This window comes from Panthera onca, chromosome X (assembly GCF_046562875.1).
Source record: "Panthera onca isolate mPanOnc1 chromosome X, mPanOnc1 haplotype 2, whole genome shotgun sequence".
NCBI lineage: Eukaryota > Metazoa > Chordata > Mammalia > Carnivora > Felidae > Panthera > Panthera onca.
In genome coordinates this window covers 101078218-101093813 of record NC_138357.1, presented here as the reverse complement: position 1 = coordinate 101093813, position 15596 = coordinate 101078218, and the positions used below count along the sequence as shown (strand labels likewise).

Genomic DNA, 15596 nt, shown 5'->3' with positions numbered 1-15596 from the left:
ATTTTGAGAGACACAGTGTGAACAGGGTAGCGGCCGAGAAAGAGGGAGAGGGAGAATCCCAAGCAGGCTCCACACCCAGCACAGAGCCTGACACAGGGCTCAGTCCCATGAACCGTGTGACCTTGAGCTAAGCTGAAATGAATAGTCGGACGCTTAACTACTTGAGTCACCCAGGCACCCCATTAACATTATTATAATGGAAATATTTCCCCTGGAATCCTAGAATGTGGCTTATAAATATACAACTTTTTGCTTCTTCATTATTGTTTAGAACTAATGTACTTCTATAATACTAGCTTATTATACATTGTACCAGTACTTAAGCTAAATGTGCGTGGCTAATTTTAGGGCTCAGTAAAGTGAGAAATAAGAAAATAAACAATGACTAGGGGCACCTGTGTGGCTCAGTCAACTTAACATCTGACTCTCGATTCTGGCTTAGGTCGTGATCCCAGGGTCTTGGGATAGACCCCTGTGTCAGGCTGTGTGTTGGGCGTGGAGCCTGCTTGAGATTCTCTCTCTCTCCCTCTGCCCCTTTCCTCCACTGGTGCGTGCTCTCCTCTTCCCTCCCTCCCTCCCTCCCTCTCTCTGTCTCTCTCAACTAAAAAAAAAAAAAAATCAATGACCAAAAACCAGTTTCTGGGAAAAAGTGGGAAAAAGCAGGCAATGAATTAGAAAGTTAATGGAAACAACTTAGTTTGAATATTCAAGAACTTAAATAAAACGGCATACATTGTGTTTATTTATCTTTCTTGTTGATAATAACTTACTAAAATTACCTTTTTTCTATTCATTGACCAAAAGATAAAAGGAGCATTTACCAGGTAAATCAGATGTGTTCTCCATTGTCTTTTATTAGTTTTCAGTTTGTCCTCCTTATTTTTAATGTAACAAATGCTTTATGGTGAGGCCTAAGTGTGAACATAAGATTAGAGAGCTGAGCAGCCACAATAGCTAAGTACTGTATGCAAGGGTAAGAATTTCAGTTTGTATCATAACAGTACTACTTTGTATCATAACAGTAATGCTTTCATTTTTCAACTTTTTAATGACTTTTGGGTAACTCCAACTCTTCCAGGAAAATTCTACACATCTGGCATATTCTGTAATCCATGAAGAATAGAACAAAGACTGTCAATGTTTGGAAACGTAGTCTGTGTCAACAGTGTAGAGATCAAACCCCAAAACTAAGGATACTGTTTTTTTGTAATAAAAAAAGCCACTCAGAAAGATTACAAGTCTAGTTTCTACAACTGAAACACACTGCAACATTGATTTGGCCTTGTTCTAAATCCATCCGGGAATTCCTAATGGATAGAAGAGTACAATGTCAGAGATTTATGGTTTCTAAGCTTGCTAAGGCCTGTGACTGCCTAAATTATGCAGACTATTATTACTTCTGTATAATATTCCACAAGCGGTTTAACTCCATAATACAAATACATATGTGTGTTTATGTACAGAAGACAAATATATAAATATACATAAAAATGTACTATTTTTGGGGCGCCTGGGTGGCTTGGTCGGTTAAGCGTCCGACTTCGGCTCAGGTCATGATCTCATGGTCCGTGAGTTCGAGCCCCGCGTCGGGCTCTGTGCTGACAGCTCAGAGCCTGGAGCCTGTTTCAGATTCTGTGTCTCCCTCTCTCTGACCCTCCCCCGTTTATGCTCTGTCTCTCTCTGTCTCAAAAATAAATAAACGTTTAAAAAAAAAAAAGTTTAAAAAAAAAATGTACTATTTTTATTCAATATAATCTGGAAACCAGAAAATAATGTTTTAACTATTCATTTATCAAGACAGTTGTTTCCCTCCAAATATCAAGCGTGTCAAACAGTGAAGAAAAGCAAACTATTCATATCAAGAACATTTCAAACAAATGTAATCACAAAAACCCTAAGACATGTTATGTGGAGGACGAAAGCATGTGAAAGACATATTTGGTTTACTAATGAACAATGGGAAAGATGAACATTTGCGTAACATGTAACAACAGAATTTTTTCAATCATTTTATTATTCTTATACGTTATCGTTCTCTATACTTAGGCCTAACTTCATGGTGTAGAAAGGCTGTTACATTTAAAAGAGGCGGCCACTCCAGAATAGAGTATGAAGGTTCGTCAAAAACGTAAAAAGCGAACTATCCTGTGTTCCAACAGGAACATTAAAAACAAAAAAAGAAATAACACTAGCAAGGAGACTAAGGAGGAAGAATATATGTGTGGTTTTGATGCACCGGTAATTTCAAGACTTTAGGCAAGTCCCTTAACCTCTTGGTCCACCCCAACCGTATACTTATCTGTCAACAGTCCGGATAATCTTCCAAATGAATTCCAACTCTAGAATTCTCATGTGCTGTGGCCTACCCAGAAGAATTCTTTAACTGAATTAAGTGTTTATTTCCTTGATTTTATGCAATGCTGCACTTAAGAAAAACAGAAAAATAAAATACCTTATTATCCATTAGTGATTTTTATTATCTGAACTATCATAAAAATGGCTGGACTTTTAGTTAGTCCATACACACATGCCTTCCTAGAAGGCCATGATGCAAATTTTTAGTGGCACAGACCTCAGTAAAATAGGATAGGTAGCAATGTAAACCTCTAGTACTCTCTTCCCCATTCAGTCTATTCCCAGGACTTCTCATTCAGGAGACTTTCACGATTTCCTACTGGAAGACAGGGCATCACAGAATAATCCTCTCCTATCCTGTATTCCTCATTCCTTTAGGACTTATATATGAGCTTTAAAATTATCCTATGGCTCCTCACATTAAATAGATATTGGGTAAAGACTGATTTCTGGGTAATTATATGTACCAAGGAAGAAAAACTTTACAACTTAAGTAGGATTCTACATTTTCCTTTTACTACTGACAGTTTAATCATATGTTTGAACTAGACTTTACATTTCATAGACACTTGGGTTTATTGATAGTCTCACAAGCTCAGTTATACTTCATAATATTTATAACTATAATCAAGGGAAAGTCTTTTTACACATTTATACACAAAAATATAAATGATCTCATACGCTCCTAATTGTCGAATTATTTCCCATCTGCAATGTGGTACATTATGGGGATATGGCAACAAATGTCTTTCCAGAAATTTTTGGTCTAGTTTAAAAATATGAACAAATAGGTACAAATGAAAGACAAAACAGTGAGTAGTCATGATGTAATACAGTGTAATGGATAGTAAATGATATGTAAAACATAATTTTCAACAGCCACACAGAGCAAATTATGCTTGGGTTTGATGGTAACATGGGTCAAGCCTCAAGTAGACCTCTATTTCTTGGAAATATTTTTTCCTTGAAACATATGGCTTCTAACTTATGTGATTAATAAAAATCCTTCAAGATGATTTCATTCTGTGCTAGACAAGAAGGGGTATAAAACATTTATATTTTAAACCAATCATAAACTACACATAAATCCTGATTTAAAATAGAAGCTGACTTTTCAACTGAGAGTGTCACATCTCTGAAGGACAAAATATATTCCTATATATTTTAGTTTCAGGTTTCAGATATCAATGTTTACAAAGTAATTTTTTTTTGTTTCATCTGAACATGTGGCTTAGAAAGATATTTGAGAAAATGATTAAGTATGCCTTACTCAAAATTATTTACTCGCTGTTTTAATCATTAGATGGTAAACACACTGTTTTATTTACTCACAAGGGATACAGTATTAGGATACTGAGATCAAGCAGACCACTACTGATTCTTCCCAGTCCTTCTTATAAACGAGTTTCTTCAGCATTAACCACGTTTTATCTAGATGTTTTAGCCCATTTATGAATACATAATTGAGTAATGCATTCCTAGTAATCATTTTATGATATATGCAAAAATTCTGAGATCTTAAATGTAACTTCCCTTTGATTTTCCTATTTTCAAAAAGGCCTAACTGCTCTTAGAGTGTGATCAAGGGTTTCCTGAAGACCAAGGTGGGAAAAGGTAGCCATTTGGGAGAAACACTCACTGCAGGAAGGAGGGTGCTGTCTGCATTTAATGTAAATACAACTTTCATTCTCTTTAATTAAAATAGAAAAGAAACAGAAAAATCTTCAGCATTCCAAACATTAAAAACAAAAAACAAAGTTTCTTCTCAGTATGGCAGTTGATTGCACAAAACCACTTTGTGTGTAGAGATGGTCCTTCCACCAATTATTTTGAGCATCATGCTATTTTCATTTAGAAAGGTCACAGGAGTTCTTTGCTCGAACCAATGTTATTTTCCTAATAAGCTCACCATGCTAAGTGATCCAACAGAATCGCTCACTATGTTAATAAGGAAAGTAAATGGCATTACTTGACAGAAGTGTTCGATGGTGGCTCATTCCAAGAGATTAATTTCTCAGTAGTTGTCTAGCGCCACATATACACTAGTAAATATCAAATGTAGCATCCTTCTCATCAAGTTCTGTGGTTTGCTCTTTTGTGTTAGTATTTGGAAACAAAATGTATCACTCCATCTGTTAGTAATCGTAATGATGAAATTATGTCCTACCATAACAGAAGCAAATTCAAGGTATTAGAGAGCCACGCTCTTTTCAAATGCTGCTATACGATGGTTATTTCCATATTCTATTCTGGAGTCATTATTCTTCCAAGCCTCCTGCTCTCTTTCATTGAGTTAGTGGTCAATTCATTACCTGAGGGATGCATTTTTTTTTTTTTTCTGGTGGGCACCGAGGATGAGTACAATAGATTCACCCTCTCCTTAAAGATGCCATAGCCTCAAATGCCCTGTTCACTCCAGCGGGCATTTACAGAGATTCCCGGCAAAACAAAGGGTCACACTACGGTATCTACTTATCTAGCCAGAGCGCCTTTCAGACGGGACTGTTCACGCAGCAGCTATTCTCGTTCCCACCTTCCAAAAGAGTCTGAGGCAAATTTTCCATTGTTTCCTACGGTTATTAAACTGTTGGCTCCTAATGACATTATGAATATAAAACTTGCTATTGTTTCAGCACAATGTTTTATGCATGATATTTTAAGGACTGTACAAAATACAACATGAAAATTCTCAAGGGAAAACTAATAGCATTATGGCTCATTACATTCTATATTGTCATCGTCTGAACTGTGAGTAACTATGCTGCCATCCTGTCAACTCACTCTACAAGATCTGCTGTAATGTTTTACACAATACCATTTATTTTACAGACAGAACGACATCAAAGTGTTCCAGCTTGGAAGCATATTGTAAATGTTTAAATATGTTATCACACAGCCACCTGAGAACTACCTGTACCAAAAACTTAATCCTCAACACCACAAGTTCTGCTATTAGTGATAGCTGTGATCAAACAAAACAACAACAACAACAACACACTGAGCATTTTGATACCATCTACCCACATTATTATTACCTTCCTTAATTTTCTCAGAGGCAGGGTTTCAAAGATTCTCCAAAGAAATTGGGAGAAGATGATAGAAACCTTTATCTAAAAATCTTTATGTTTTTACAGTGAAAGGACTCACAAATAAATGAGAGCGGGCGGCCCCAGAGAGGACTTGGTCCACTTTTAGCCTGGGGTGTCCTTAAAGCCATTATATAATCCTATCATACAATATTCCAAAGCCCTTTGCTGCCATCACTTTATCACCTTTACACCATCCCTCCCACCGAAGCTTTGTTCGTAACTGAAGGATCATCTGCCACTGATGGCTTGTTCTGAATTTAATTCTATTATGCAGTACATATTCAATTAAGACCCATGCTGGGGCAGGACTCTCTTGACTTTTCCAAGTGCTTATTAAATAGCCAAGATGTTGTATAAGGAACAAGTGGCAAATTAACAAACACGTATGAGGCTCTGACTAGCAGCCAGAATAATACCAGGTTGAATTAATTATCATATTAAATATATGCAAAAGGAGAAAATAAAGTACCTGCTATTATATGGACAAGTCTTCTTTAAATATACATGTTTGAAGATAAGCAGTTTCAAAGGAATTATTGTACACTCATGAGCATATGGTACTACACTGAGCATGTTTTACAACTGTGCTTAAAACAACATGATTTGTGTTGGTAAATATTTTTTGAAGTACACTTTATTTTCTACAGTTGTTTTAGGTTCACAGAAAACTTGAGAAGAACATACAGAGATTTTCCATATACTCCTTCTCCCCACATATTCACAGCCTACCCACCTATCAACATCCCATACTAGAGGTGTACATCTGTGACAGTGGATAAACCTACATGGTTACATGATCATCCACAGTCCACAGTTTACATTAGGGTTCATTCCTGGGGTTGTACAGTCTATGGATTTTTACAAGAGGATAATGAGATATATCCATCATTGCAATATCATAGATTAGTTTCACTGCCCTAAAAATCCTCTGTGCTCCACATATTCATCCCTCCCTTCAAACCGTGGCAACCAGTGATTCTTTATGGTTTGCACAGTTTTGCCTTGTTCAGAATGTCATATTGTTGGAACCATACACTATATAGCTTTTTCAGATTGGCTTCTTTCTCTTAGGAATATGCACTTAAGGTTCCTTCATGTCTTTTTATGGCCTAAAAGCTCATTTCTTTTTAGTGATGAGCAATATTCCCATGGTGTGGATGGACCACAGTTTATTGATCTATTAACCTACCAAAGGACAACATGGCTGCCTAAAGTTTTGGCGATTGTGAACAAAGCTGCTATAAACATTTGTGGGCGGTTTATCCTGTGGACAAGTGTTCAACTTACTTGGATAAACATCATGGAGCACAATTGCTGGCTGCAATGGTAAGATTTTTTTTTTTTTAAATGAGTATGCTTTGTTCATTAAGAAACCAGCCAACTATCTTCCAAAGTAGCTGCACTGTTTTTTATGCCCACCGGTAAGGAAGAATTCCTACTGTTCCACATCCTTACCCGTACCCGATGTTATTACTTTGGGTTTGGCCATATTCTTATTAAAGGTCGTATTTAGCAAATAATTTTTTGAAAACATTCATTTAATCCAGGTTTACCTGTATTAACTCAAATTCCTGCAAAATTGTTAAATACTTTTAAATTTGGATACTAAACTCTTTGATAGGGAAGACAAAGACAAAACAGAAACCTTTATTGTTAATTTTAGTATGTCAGAACAATATGCATATACTGCCCCCTAAAACATAATGAACTGGTTTATTTCTTATGAATGTATTAGTAGTATATTTCTGTGGGTTTTAATTTTAATTTTGTGAAGTTAATGAATACCAGTTGATTAAATAGAAAGCACTGAAACTCCCTAATTGAGATGGCATGACGATTTATGCCTTAACGCATATTACCTGTTTAAAATATAGAGCACTGATAGAGAAAATATAAAAACAGGAAAAAAACCCCACACAGTAACACAGCAGGGCTTAGGCGCTTTTCCCCCAACTGACAGTATGCCTGCATTTAGGCTCCTTCACTAAGAGTCCACATTCGAGAGAAGAACCAGAATTAAGATCACTGCTTGAAGTCCCAGGTTAAAGTACAGGTCTACCCAGTAATCATTCTTGAAAGGACAAATTAGTGAAAAATGTTGCTGACCTGCTGCCTGAGGTCCTATCTTTATAGGAAACTATTAAACTAGACGTAGAGGAAGAAAAAAAAAAAAAAAGACACACCACAATGCCAGAAAGAAACCCAAATAATCTGACTTGAGCACTGAATCCTCAAGAACTTTAATTATGATCACAAAGCAGACATCCCAATGTGCACAGTACAGTATCAACATCTGGACTGCTGTTCCAGGGAATACATGAGGACACCAGTAAAGTTAGGGAGGAATAAAGGGAGGAATAAAAAGGGGAAAAGAAGCAATTAAAACAATGGCAAAAAAAAAAAAAAAAAAAGCCCATCTCTTAACTTGAAAGCCTCCAGAAAACTGAGACCAAATGCAAGCCTAGAAGAGGCAAAAATTCATACCAGCACCAGCACCATGGGTGAGCCATGGATTCAGGGGAGATAACTATCCTGGCAGAGTGTCTGCAAAACAATTTAAAAAGAGAGGTTGACAATTTTCAGTAGTAAAATTAAAAGAGAAAATCAAAAGAAAAGTAATCTAGAGTCATAAAATAAAATCAGGGGTGAAAGGGCACTACATAATTTGGTATCTGTGAGAAAAAACTGACTCTGATATTGGAAATGACAAATGGAGTAAATGAATCCATTTTAAAACAATTAAACATCATAGATTGCACAGAAGATAAAATTAGTGAATGAGAAGTATAATAATAAAGAACTCCTCGAGAACACAACCCAGGGAAGCAAATTAATTTAAAAACAGAGGATTCAGGGGTGCTTGGGTAGTTCAGTCAGTTCAGCGCCTTTCTCTTGATTTCAGCTCAGGTCATGATCTTGCAGTTCCTGAGATAGAGGCCCAGGCTGGGCTCTGTGTGACAGGACAGAGCCTGTTTCGGATTCTCTCTTCCCCTCTTTCTCTGCTCCTCCCCCTCCCCCAACTGTAAATAAATACACAAACTTTAAAAAAAAAAAGGAAATTCAAAGGACATGGAAGATAGACATTAATATCCAACACTAAGAACTCCTAAAGAAGGGACTCGTGTGGGACTACAGAAAAGCAAGATTTAAAAATAATGCCTGGTAATTTTACATAACTGAAGACAGACAGGAATACTTCATATTCTAAGTGCAATATGAATACCGAGGAGGAAAAAGATAAATTTACACCCAGATATATTGTAGCAAAACTACAGAACACCATGCTAAAGAAACGCAGCTGACGACTTACATTAGTAAAAAGCAGGTATTATATCTTAAGGAAATGACTATCAGACTGCAGAAGATATAATCACCTGCGACTTTGTGGATCAAAATGAGAACAGAAAATAGTAGGCTCAAAAGAGTAACAAGAAAAAATGTGCTGACCTACAATTTGCACCACAACTATTATTCACAACATTTTCAAAGACTAAGAAAATTATTACCTGCACATATTCTTTGAAGGAATTTCTGAAAGATATATTTCAGCAAGATGGATGCAAAGTGAACCCAGAACTTTAATGCATTTTTATTAATGTTAAGAGCAAGCAATGTCATAAGGCAAAATCACAATTAAAAAAACAAATTTAAGGGGCCCTGGGTGGCTGAGTTGGTTGAACATCAGCCTTCACCTTAGAAGTCATGATCTTGCAGTTCATGAGTTTGAGCCCTGCTTTGGCCTCACTGCTGTCAGTCTGTTAGTGCAGACCCCACTTTGGAACCCCGGTCCACCTATCTCTCTGCCCCTCTCATGTTTACGCTGTCTCTCAAAAAAGAAATAAACCATTGAAACAAAGGTAACATACCACTTTTCTCAAATTAACTTAATACAATCCCAGGAAATATATCAACACTTTTTTAAATGGGGCTTTTATGTACTTTGCCTGTAATTCACATGCACTCAGATGACTAAAGTTATCTAAGAAAACTGTGAAAAACAAGATAGGGTAGTCTGCCTTACCCCATGTCAAGGCTAGTTACACATCTACAGTGATAGAGGTGTCCACTGTTGACACAGGAAATGGTGAATGAAGAAAATAACAGAAAAAGATACCCAGGATATATTAAGCTTGATCTACAATACAGATAGTACTACAGATATGTAAATAGGGAAAAGAAGACCTTTTAAAATTATGTTAGGACAACTGTTTTTTCAATTAAAAAAAAAAAAAAAAAGAACTATGGACAAAAAGTAATTAAGAGTGGAGCAACTGGGTGGCCCAGTCAAAAGTCCAACTTGGGCTCAGGTCATGATCTCATGGTTTGTGAGTTCCAGCCCTGCATCAGGCTCTGTGCTGACAGCTCAGAGCTTAGAGCATGCTTCAGATTCAGTGTCTCCCTCTCTCTCTGTCCCTCCTCTGCTCTCTCTCTCTTTCAAAAATAAACATTAAAAATATAAAAATAAAAATAAATTAAAAAAAAATAAGAGTGATTTCCACATTAAGATATCTAAAAGTGGAAGAGTACAACTTTAATCTTTTAAAAGAATACATAGAAGGAAATAACTACAATTGAAACATTGGCAGAAAACAAAAACAGATTAATTCAAAGAAGAGCAAATACAAGGGCCGATGAATACAAAAGATCTAGTATCTTGTTTTCTACAGATTCTTTTTAATTTTGCTTTTTGAGAGAGATAGAGACACAGAAACAGAGACAGAGACAGAGTGCAAGTGAGGGAGGGGCAGAGAGAGAGAGGGAGACACAGAATCCGAAACAGGTTCCAGGCTCTGAGCTGTCAGCACAGAGCCCGATGCGGGGCTTGAACCCACCAACTGTGAGATCATGATGTGAACTGAAATCAGAGGCATAACCGACTGAGCCACCCAGGTGCCCTTATGGATTTATTGTTTTCCTTTGTTCCTAATTAGATTTTAATTTATATATCTTCTTTAGCCCTTTAAGCAAATGGTTAGACTTCAGGGCACCATTCATAGTACTATTAATCTGTAGTACTAATCAGACATTTATAAAGAGATGAATATAGTCCCATGTTCACGTGGCCCTGGGGCCAGACTCTGGGTCTCCTTGCAGCATCCGGGGCAGCTTCAGGGCAGAGCACTGACTGCAGGAGCACGAGTCCTGGCAGGACAGGCATCTACAAAGTTTCTTCTCCTCTATCAGTTTTAGTTCAAAGTAGTGCAGCCAAAAATGTAACGAAAGGAGGCGTTATGCTTCCAGAAAAATCTCAAGAAAAAGTACTAAGCAAGAGTAGTAGCTTGTGGACAGGCTCTACAGGAAAGGGTGGAGAGATTCAACCATCCAGTGTGAAAGCCGGAGATCAAGTTCCTCTCCCAGACTATAGAGGCACCAAACTAGTTCTAGATGACAAGGATTATTTCCTATTTAAAGATGGTGACATTCTCAGAAAGTATGTGGACTGAAATACATTATTACTGATATGGCGTCGGGTGAAGCTGCCCATTCCAGTGAAACTGTGGAATCATTCATCATGTAAATAATTTTCATGTCTTTTTTTTATGATAAGTTAATGGTATCCAAATGAATGATATCCAATGTCTCTAAAATTGAGCTTTAGCATACTAATATAATCATCACCAAAGAAAAACGTATACATGAAAAAAAGATGAATATGAAACCAAGTGATAGAGTATCAGCACAGTAGTAATAATAGTAACATGATCTTATAAGAAGTTGTTGACAAAGTTAAATTTAATTTATACCCCCAAAGTACTAAGAATGGTATCAATATGTACCTCTGGTAAACAGGGATTTCCAAGAAACGGAAACAGACTTATCAAGTACTTACAACTTAAAACTATAGTGAAGTCCTAATTTTCTTTCATTTGACAACTTGGACAAACATTTGAGATGAAAAGTGTGTAAAGAAAATTTTATCCTGAAAATGTTCTCTCAAGTCTAATCTACCAAGTGAAAAACTTATACTAAAATATATTCGACTGTCTTCTACACAAGTACCTTGCCTCTAATGAGTCAAAGAACACCAGTATTTAGCAAATTTTTGAAGAAACCATGAACATTTTACAGCCCTTGGCTTGCATATATATAAATGTTGAACAAATTGCCAAACATACAGGTTTCCCTCCCCCAACCCCCCATGGATAAGGTCCCATCCCTGACAGAGAAGTCTAAAAACAAGAACTACCAGAAGTTTGACAGGAAGTGAGGCTTATACCTTTTAAGGGGCAGAGGATGTATGTGATGCCATAGTAACAGTCGCCTCAGGACAGCAGGTCATGAGTTAGGAAGGATGGCATTTTAAGACCTGCAGGGTAAGTGGTAGTTCATGAGCAAATTAACCCAGTTCGTTGTTATTTCCTTATTTACGTATTTTTCAATTTTTACTGCCTATGGTAAAGATGTACTTAAAAATTTTGAGCAGGACATAATTGTGATCACACACAATATTAAGGGACAAGGTAGGTCCTTGTTACTCTATCGTTAGAGTGTTCAACCCTCAAACAGTAAAATATACCTAAGAACAGGGGCACCTGGGTGGCTCAGTCAGTTAAGTGTCCAACTTCGGCTTTGGTCATGATCTCAGGGTTCGTGGTTCGAGTGCTGCGTTGGGCTGTGTGTTGGCAGTGCAGAACCTGGAGCCTGATTCACATTCTGTGTTTGTCTCTCTCTGCCCCTCCCCTACTCGTATGTGCACATGCTCTCTCTCAAAAATACATAAATAAACATAAAAATATTAAAAAAAATAAAATATACCAAAGAACAAAGTAAAAGCAATGGAATCATATTCAAAGGTGAGGGTTCTATTCTGTTCTTCCAGGTAGAATATTTCCCTTCATTGTGAATGTCGAACATACACATTTTAGTAAAGATAAAGAAAATTTATCTATGTATCAGTTAAAGAACATCCGCAAAGTAATCAATTTTCAAATAAGCTAGCACTAAAAGAAAGAAGGAGCAAACTATATATTTTTTATGGTCAGAGGTTGCAAGACGCAGCACACTGGCAGTATGGGTTTGGTTTTCTAGTACAGAAAATTAACGTTACTTTGAAAAAATATTAAAACTTATGCATACATTATGTAAACACAGGAGCTTGTGGTCGCAGACAACTAGAAAAGTAAGAAGGGTAACCATGAAATACCAGCAAATTATGCAGAAAATAGAAGGGAAATGATGCTTGGTGAGGACAACACATTCTCAGTGTGACAACCACAATGGTATACCCAGTTCAGACTGTCTACTCATTTCATATATCAGTGGCCTCTGAGGCTTAGGAAGCCTATAGGCTCGGCCTAGAGATATTCTATTTTCCGCAGAGAATCTATCTTACAGTGGGCAAGTCTACTTATCTACCTACTGTTTTTCTGATTCTTGCCTAGATACTTACTGTCACAGGTACAGATGAATTCAATCCACCTTGGGGCTCACACTGGGAACCTGGAAGGATTTGTAAGCATGCTTCAAAAGACACCATTATAGAAAAATAAATTATAATACTCACCAGGGGCCAGCAAACTACTACTTTTTACTCTTTGCTATAACAGAAAATAAAACCAACACGTGCTGTTTCATAACCCACTTATGAATTTATCTCCATAAAGCTTCTGAGAATTTAAGTTAATTATTCTTACTTCTTCATTTTGCATTTTAGTTGAAATCCCAGGGCCCTTCAGCAAAAGAGGATCAAATAAGTGATCGTTAATTTAAAGAAAAATTCCACATCAACACAGCTACACTAAATTCTAATATCTCATTTGAAGCCTCAGTTTTGCCAAATGTAAATTCATGACATAAAATAACTTAAAATACCAACATAGGTCCAAAACAACAACTAAATCTCTCAATGTTTATATCAAACATTCTAGGATATCTACCGAAAACTCTTTTAAAGTCCTAAGATTCCATATTGATGGAATTCTTACTTAAAAACTCCTGAACTTACTATAAGCTTAACCAGCAAAATCGCTTTTAGTTAACATATAATAAAACTAAAAACTGGTATTGACAAGTCTTTGCAGTAGCAAATACTAGTGCTTTATAAGCAAGTGAATTAGCCACTTTTTTTTCCCCACAGATAGAAATACCCTTCACATTATAGGTTTTTCCTTGAGAGCATTTTTCCTTGAGAGGAAACAGTACAAGAAGAAGGATTAAGAAGAAACAAGTTGTCAAGCGCAAAAAGTGTCCTACTACAGAGAACATGTGCCAGGCTAATATTATAGAACAACTATTATCATTATTCATGAAAAGATTTTTTTCTTTTTATTTTTTTACTGAACTATAGTCCATGCACAACGTTACATTAGTTGCAAGTATACAGCATAGTAGCTCAACAACTATATACTGTGCTCTCCTCAAGTGGAGCTCCCGTCTGTCACCATGCAACGCTATGACAATACTATTGACTATATTTCTTATGTTGTGCCTTTTATTCCCATGATTTACTCATTCCATAACTGGAAACCTGTACTTCTCACTTCCCTATACCCGTTTTGCCCACCCCAATCTCCAACCCCTCCCCTCTAGCAACCATCAGTTTGTTCTCTGTATTTATGGGTTTGTTTTCTGCTTTTTTTAAAAAAATGTTTATTTATTTATTTTGAGAAATAGAGCATACAACCACACGAGAGCAGGGGAAAGGGAGAGCAGCGTTCACCAAGAGAGAACGCTAAGGTGGCTCCAAGCTATCCCGCGGAGGCTGACATGGGGCTTGATCCCACGAACCGGGAGATCATGAACTGAGCTGAAATCAAGAGTCCAACATTTCCCAGATGCCTGTTTCTGTGTCTTGTTCATTTATTTATTTATTTTAGATCCCAAATATAAGTGAAATCATATGGTATTTGTCTTTCTCTTATTTGACTTAGCATCATATCCTTTAGCTCCATCCATGTTGTCGTCACAAATGGCAAGATCTCATCCCTTTTTACGGCTGAGCTGTCACAGTTTTGATTCAGGTGAGTTCATGGTTAGAAATTATATGGGGCTGATATAATATAGTGTGTATGTGTTTAGTGGTGGACTTTATTTTAATACCTTTATAAATGACTTCAGTTTATACAATCATCAAGGGTGTGATAGGTGTCTTTAATTGTTTGGTTATACTTTACTGCATTTTATGAGTGGAATTACATGGTTTAGTGGTATTTACAAACTTGGAGGTTCGCAAAGGTCTGAAGACATATACCTTGGGACTGCTGAGAGTTTGTTTTTCATACATTTATAAATGAGCTGCCTCCGAATGATTTTCTTTGTTAGAGTTTTATAATTATCACCAAAATGGATAGGAACTACAGGTTATTTAAGGGATTATGCTTTTTCTATCATGGCCTGTTCAACATTGTATTTGGTGTGTATCTCTAGGGTGATAATGCTTATGTTTTTATCTTTTGCTTTTTTTATTCATGTTTTCTGGTTTTTGTTTTTTTCAGACATCATTAGCAGGTGTTCAGAGAAAAAAAAAGATTATTGTACAAGGTTTTCAAATAGCGAGCAACAGTCAATGGTCTACTTTTTTTTTTTTTTTTTTTTAAGCCCAACCTGGCCTTTGAGGGACAAAGTGGTAGATCTCAGTAAATTAAGGCTCAGAGTTTATCCTTCAGCAAGACAACACGATACAAAATTGAGAAAGAATGACAACACCCCACCACTCTACCAACAGACACAAGCAGAAGAGAGTCACCAGGGCTGAGGAGAGGAAGTGCACACTGTATCCAAATTTTCTGCCCAACCTCATCTGAATTGCCCCAGTGGGTCCTCCTGCTTGGAAGCAATTACAATCAACTCCCTCCCAACAGAGGGAGAGTGCACAGACTCCGACACAGTGGTGAGGTTTAACAAACAAAGCCTGAGCTTAGACACCCGGGAAGAAAGTGAACATCAGCAGAAGGCTGCTTGTACTCAACTAGAAAAATTTCTAACACATTCCAAGAGTATCTAATAATACGGTCGATAAGTGGTCTTCAGAAAAAGAGTAAATACAAGCAAAAAGTAAGGGAAAGATAATATAAACAACAGTAATTCCAATGGGAGCAGCTGAATAAACTATTAGCTTGAACAGAAAGGATCAATATGACACCACTGCACGCTCTTACTACATATATTAGAGCCACAAAAAATGCACGAATGGAATCTTGGCTGCATTTGTTT

At 36.8% G+C, this 15596-nt stretch overlaps 1 protein-coding gene and 1 pseudogene across 1 annotated transcript in view; one reads left to right on the top strand and one right to left on the bottom strand.

Moving 5' to 3' along the window:
- Positions 1–15596, bottom strand: part of DMD (dystrophin) — a 2113538-nt gene that overhangs the window by 2032192 nt on the left and 65750 nt on the right. The gene's annotated exons all lie outside the window — the stretch shown is intronic.
- LOC145714419 (10 kDa heat shock protein, mitochondrial pseudogene) lies at positions 10482–10888 on the top strand (annotated as a pseudogene).